The sequence below is a fragment of the Oncorhynchus masou genome, chromosome 28, assembly GCF_036934945.1.
Source record: "Oncorhynchus masou masou isolate Uvic2021 chromosome 28, UVic_Omas_1.1, whole genome shotgun sequence".
Lineage (NCBI taxonomy): Eukaryota > Metazoa > Chordata > Actinopteri > Salmoniformes > Salmonidae > Oncorhynchus > Oncorhynchus masou.
Genome location: NC_088239.1, coordinates 54,552,438 through 54,558,987, shown reverse-complemented (window position 1 = coordinate 54,558,987; position 6,550 = coordinate 54,552,438). Strand labels below are relative to the sequence as shown.

Genomic DNA, 6,550 nt, shown 5'->3' with positions numbered 1-6,550 from the left:
TAAAACCAGAGTCTGTGCAGTAATTTAGATGTCTATCCAAAAAGAGGGGATAAAGGGATAAATAAAAGAAGTGAGGGACGCATAAAGTCATTTGTGTGCCCTGGAAACTACCCTGGCATTTCCAGTCAGAGGAAGCTGGTTTTGGACAGATCTTGGCATAAAGCTGACCTTGGCAAGGAGCAAGGTTCTGATTAAAGTCGGCTCTTAACCAACCATACTATTTTATTTGTTTTTTTCGCATTGTTCATAACTTGTTTTGTACGTAATGTTGCTGCTACAGTCTCTTATGACCGAAAAAAGCTTCTGGACATCAGAACTGGGATTGCTCACCTCAAATTGTACTAGGAGTTCTTCTTCAATGATTCGGACACGAGGGATATACTATAGTCACCCGACCAGGCCCAAATCTATGTGATTCGCTGGAAAAGGAAGCGTAGGTTTTGCAGAAAGAGATCAGGATGACTTATGAGGATCAGGCGATGAGTGGCTAATCTGCCCTTGCCTTCCGTTCTGCTAGCTAACATTCAATCGCTGGAAAATTAATGGGTGGAACTGAAAGCACGTATAACCTATCAATGTGATATTAAAAACTGTAATATCTTATGTTTCACCAAGTCGTGGCTGAACGACGACATTAAGAACATACAGCTGGCGGGTTATACACTCTATCGGCAGGATAGAACAGCAGCCTCTGGTAAGACATGGGGTGGGGGCCTATGCATATTTGTAAACAATAGCTGGTGCAGGATATCTAAGTGTCAAGATTTTGCATGTCATGATAAGCTTTAGACCACACTATCTACCTTGAGAGTTTTCATCTGTATTCTTAGCTGTCTACATACCACCACAGACCGAGGCTGGAACTAAAACCACACTCAATGAGCTGTATTCCATCTTAACATAAGCAAACAGGAAACCGCTCAACCAGAAGCGGTGCTCCAAGTGGCCGGGAAACTTAAATCAGTTTTACCTAATTTCTACCAGCATGTTAAATGTGCAACCAGAGGGAAAACAATTCTAGACCACATTTACTCCACACACAGAGACGCTTACAAAACGCTCCCTCGCCCTCCATTTAGTAAATCTGACCATATCTCTATCCTCCTGATTCATGCATTCAAGCAAAAATTAAAGCAGGAAGCACCAGTGACTTGGTCTATAAAGAAGTGGTCAGATGAAGCAGACGCTAAACTACAGGTCTGTTTTGCTTGCACAGATTGAAATATGTTCCGAGATTCTTCCCATGGCATTGAGGAGTACACCACATCATTCACTGGCTTTTATCAATAAGTGCATCGAGGACGTCGTCCCCACAGTGACTGTACGTACATACCTCAACCAGAAGCCATGGATTACAGGCAACATTTGCACTGAGCTAAAGGGTAGAGCTGGCGCTTACCAGACGAGCTAAATAACTTCTATGCTCGCATCAGCTGTTCCGGACGACTGTGTGATCACGCTCTCTGCAGCCAATGTGAGTAAGACCTTTAAACTGGTCAACATTCACAAGGCCGCTTGGCCAGACGCATTACCCGGACGTGTAGTCCGAACATGCGCTGACTAACTTTCAAGTGTCTTCACTGACATTTTCAACCTCTCCCTGTCTGAGTATTGCAACTTCTGGGGCTCCGACAGCAAAGCACTACAGAGGGTAGTGCGTACGGCCCAGTACATCACTGGGGCCAAGCTTCCTGCCATCCAGGACCTATACCAGGCAGCGTCAGAGGAAGGCCCTAACAATTGTCAAAGACTCCAGCCACCCTAGTCATAGACTGTTCTCTCTGCTATCGCATGGCAAACGGTACCGGACCGCCAAGTCTAGGTCCAAGAGGCTTCGAAACAGCTTCTACCCCCAAGCCATAAGACTCCTAAACACCTAATCAAATGGCTACCCAGACTATTTGCAAATTTCTAGGTATTTTCTTCAAATTGCATTGTTGGTTAAGGGCTTCTAAGTACTAATTTCACTGTAACGTCTACTGCACCTGTTGTATTTGGCGCATGTGACAAATACATTTTGATTTGATTTGATGTTGTGCAAGGCCGACTCACACTCTCACCCACACACATTCACACACATGCCTTGTATCTGTATAGAGCCACGATGAATAGTACATAACCCTCAAATAAAGTCAGACATACACACACACACACACACACCCACACACACACACACACACACACACACACACACACACACACACACACACACACACACACACACACACACACACACACACACACACACACACACACACACACACACACACACACACACACACACACACACACACACACACACACAGTCAGCCCTTCTCTGGCACTCTGTCTTAGAGTTGTGTGTTCTCTGGTCCGTCATGTCTTGGCGGCTGTACGATTTATTCCGCCATCCATCTATCTTTTATAATGAGTGGAGTTGTCCTTTTTGCCTGTTTCTCAGCCATCTCAATGATTTATGAACTGTTGGGCTTGACTGCGTATTATTTCACTCTGCAGAAGATTGTGGAGCCAGGATAGGAGAGTTTTGGCTGTGTCTTGGCTTTTCAGAACATTGCTACATATTCATTTTCATACTCTAAATGTTTTATTTGCTTCAAAGTGTATTATACATGCCAAGTCGTTGTTTTGTTGTTGTCAACCTCAAAACTACTCTCTTGCTATGACTCTTAGAAAATGCCTGCGGTATGACTCAATAGAGTTAATTTTATCTTCGTTTCTAGAACTGTTCTACTCTGCAATACACACAGCTGTCCATGTCCTAAATTAGCATTTTGTTTGAATATATACTTGAGTCTCTGTGTGTGTGTGTGTGTGTGTGTGTGTGATGTGTGTGGTGTGTGTGTGTGTGTGTGTGTGTGTGTGTGTGTGTGTGTGTGTGTGTGTGTGTGTGTGTGTGTGTGTGTGTGTGTGTGTGTGTGTGTGTGTGTGTGTGTGTGTGTGTGTGTGTGATTATGTGATTATGTGTTTGAGAAGTAGCTAGGTCGCTTTGAGCATGGCAGCTGTTTGTGTGTGTGTGCATGTGTGTATGTGTACAGTATGTGCATGCTTTAGTGTGTGTGCATGTGTGCACCTGGCCATGCGTGTCTTCATGCCTGCATGTGTGTTTGTGTGTGTCTACATTTGTTTGTATGTGTGTACGTGCGCTCCTCAGTTTGTGTATGTGTGTTTATTTTCTGTATGTGTGGTGAATTAAGGTGCACTCTACACGGGTGAAATTAGGTTCTGGGCAATAGGCATCTTCCTCTAAGTATAGTTCTACCTGACTAAACTGGAATTTCAAATGGATGCAATTGGACTTGACTGGCAGCCAAGCGGCACAGCGCCTGATATTGCCATCTATCTTCTCCCCTCTCCAAGAGGAGCTTTTCTAATGACAGCAGGCTAGGGCAATGGCACAGGACCCGACAGATCTGCCACTCATAGTTAATTCATATGGCTTGTTTACACTGTAGGAAAACAGGTAAGAAATGCATTAGCATTGATTTGCCCACTATGACCCAAGCCTCATCCAGCAGGCTGAAAGGCTTTCAGACACGGTGTGTATAAGACTAAATCATGACTTATTTGGTATTGCACTGAAAGTAGGAGTTATTGTATTGAAGTGAAGTTGAAGTGATTGAAAAAAATATACAGTAGATATTAATCTCTCCGGAAGATTAAACCTTTGAAATCGGATTTTGTTATCAGTTTATTACATTGCATTGTAGTTAAGAAAAGGACATACTGGTACTTGACTGCATTTGTGCTGTATTTCTCTCCAGTTTCTTATCGCTTTTCTTCTGGACCCTGAGAGAATGTAGCAACAAAGTTGGAGATAGAAAAGGAGCAGTATAAAATCCTAGAGCACCATTGCCGGAGGCTACGGTTAGATCGCAGTTCTGTTTCACAGGTCACTGTCAAAAGAGGAACTGGAGAGACCGATGTGCCAATGATCAGGATAGAAAAACATTAAGGAGATAATTAATTAGTGAGAGAGCGAGAGAGAATAAGGGAGAGGAGAGAGAGAGAGAGAGAGAGAGAGAGAGAGAGAGAGAGAGAGAGAGAGAGAGAATGAGAGACAGTCTAGAGACAGAGTGATAACAGACTGCAGTGAATATTAGCTGAGGGAAAACGGAGTCACAATGAGTCAGGTTTAGGGAGCCAGTGGAGCAGAAGACTACCTTCTAAAGATGAGGTGTGTGTCTAGACTGGCAGACAGTATTACTGGAACGACAATGATCGACTGTCACTGTTGGATTAGAGTGATAGGCCTCTACCGATCCGAGCAAAATGTACCCCATGGAAAATTCTGTCACCCATTTTAGAAGTAATCTCTTGGATCTGTGTGGTAAGCCCAGAGAGACACAGACATCCCTTGTCTCCAGGGCTGTAAAGTCGTGGCCAAGAGTTCAAATATTCATTTTCACAAAGTCTGCTGCCTCAGTTTGTATGATGGCAATTTGCATATACTCCAGAGTGTTAAGAAGAGTGATCAGATTAATTGCAATTAATTGAAAGTCCCTATTTGCCATGCAAATGAACTGAATCCCCCAAAAACATTTCCACTGCATTTCAGCCCTGCCACAAAAGGACCAGCTGACATCATGTCAGTGATTCTCTTGTTAACACAGGTGTGAGTGTTGACGAGGACAAGGCTGGAGATCACTCTGTCATGCTGATTGAGTTTGAAAAGCAGACTGGAAGTTTCAAAAGGAGGGTGGTGCTTGGAATCATTGTTCTTCCTCTGTCAATCATGGTTACCGACAAGGAAACACGTGCTGTCATCATTGCTTTGCACAAAAAGGGCTTCACAGGCAAGGATATTGCTGCCAGTAAGATTGCACCTAAATCTACCATTTATCAGATCATCAAGAACTTCAAGGAGAGCGGTTCAATTGTTGTGAAGAAGGCTTCAGGGTGCCCAAGAAAGTCCAGCATGCGCCAGGACCGTCTCCAAAGTTGATTCAGCTGCGGGATCGGGGCCCCACCACTACAGAGCTTGCTCAGGAATGGCAGCAGGCAGGTGTGAGTGCATCTGCACGCACAGTGAGGCGAAGACTTTTGGAGGATGGCCTGGTGTCAAGAAAAGCAGCAAAGAAGCCACTTCTCTCCAGGAAAAACTTCAGGGACAGACTGATATTCTGCAAAAGGTACAGGGATTGGACTGCTGAGGACTGGGCTAAAGTCATTTTCTCTGATGAATCCCCTTTACGATTATTTGGGGCATCCAGAAAAAAGCTTGTCCAGAGAAGACAAGGTGAGAGCTACCATCAGCCCTGTGTCATTCTAACAGTAAAGCATCCTGAGACCATTCATGTGTGGGGTTGCTTCTCAGCCAAGGGCGTGGGCTCACTCACAATTTTGCCTAAGAACACAGGCATGAATAAAGAATGGTACCAACACATCCTCAGAGAGCAACTTCTCCCAACCATCTAGGAACAGTTTGGTGACGAACAATGCCTTTTCCAGCATTATGGAGCACCTTGCCATAAGGCAAAAGTGAGAGAGCGTGATAACTAAGTGGCTCGGGGAACAAAACCTCAATATTTTGGGTCCATGGCCATGAAACTCCCCAGACCTTAATCCCATTGAGAACTTGTGGTCAATCCTCAAGTGGCGGGTGGACAAACAGAAACCCACAACATTCTGACAAACTCCAAGCATTGATTATGCAAGAATGGGCTGCCATCAGTCAGGATGTGGATTGACAGCATGCCAGGGCGGATTGCTGAGGTCTTGAAAAATAAGGGTCAACTCTGCAAATATTGACTCTTGGCATCAACTTCATGTAATTGTCAATAAAAGCCTTTGACGCTTATGAAATGCTTGTAATTATACTTCAGTATTCCATAGTAACATCTGATAAAAAATATCTAAAGAAATTGAAGCGGCAAACTTTGTGGAAATTAATATTTGTGTCATTCTCAAAACTTTTGGCCACGACTGTACAGTAGCTCATCGCTCCTGCAGTCCTCTCCCCCGGCCAGTCATTAAAACACCCGGTTGAACTAATCAAACTCTTTATTGTCCTATTTTATAGTGTCCGCCCTTGAGTTTAGGTGGCAAGATGATTAGTTAAATCATGCATTTAAGTGTCTGATTGGAACTAAAACCTGTCCGTCCACTCTCCTCTCCAGCTCTCTGGTGTGCCAGCCATGGTTTGAACATTACAGTGCTGTGTAATAAGACCAAGACTAAAGCACCTCCAATACCTGAATGTAGTTGTAAACCTGCAGTCACATGATCACAGGCCCAGACTTGACCTATAAAGCCCCACTGCAATACTCTATTGTAAACACTGGACCCATTTCCTGTCCCCTGATGCTTAATCCTCTACCCTCTGAGTGACATTGGATTGTTGGTTGGTCTGTGGCAATGGATGTGGTTGTGAATGTAATTGAGTATAAGAAGTGGGTTCATTGCATTTACAATACAATATTGCAGTGGGGATAGTAACTAACTAATAATTTTGCTTGGTCTTACTACACAGCACTGTAATTTTCACACCATAACAATTGACCAGATCACAACTGTGTATCTGTGTTCTTGAGACAAGTAGAATACTGAATAG

At 43.8% G+C, this 6,550-nt stretch overlaps 1 protein-coding gene across 1 annotated transcript in view; it reads left to right on the top strand.

The window, feature by feature from the left end:
* The window catches only part of LOC135517015 (probable flavin-containing monoamine oxidase A), a 52,662-nt gene that overhangs the window by 13,264 nt on the left and 32,848 nt on the right, over window positions 1–6,550 (top strand).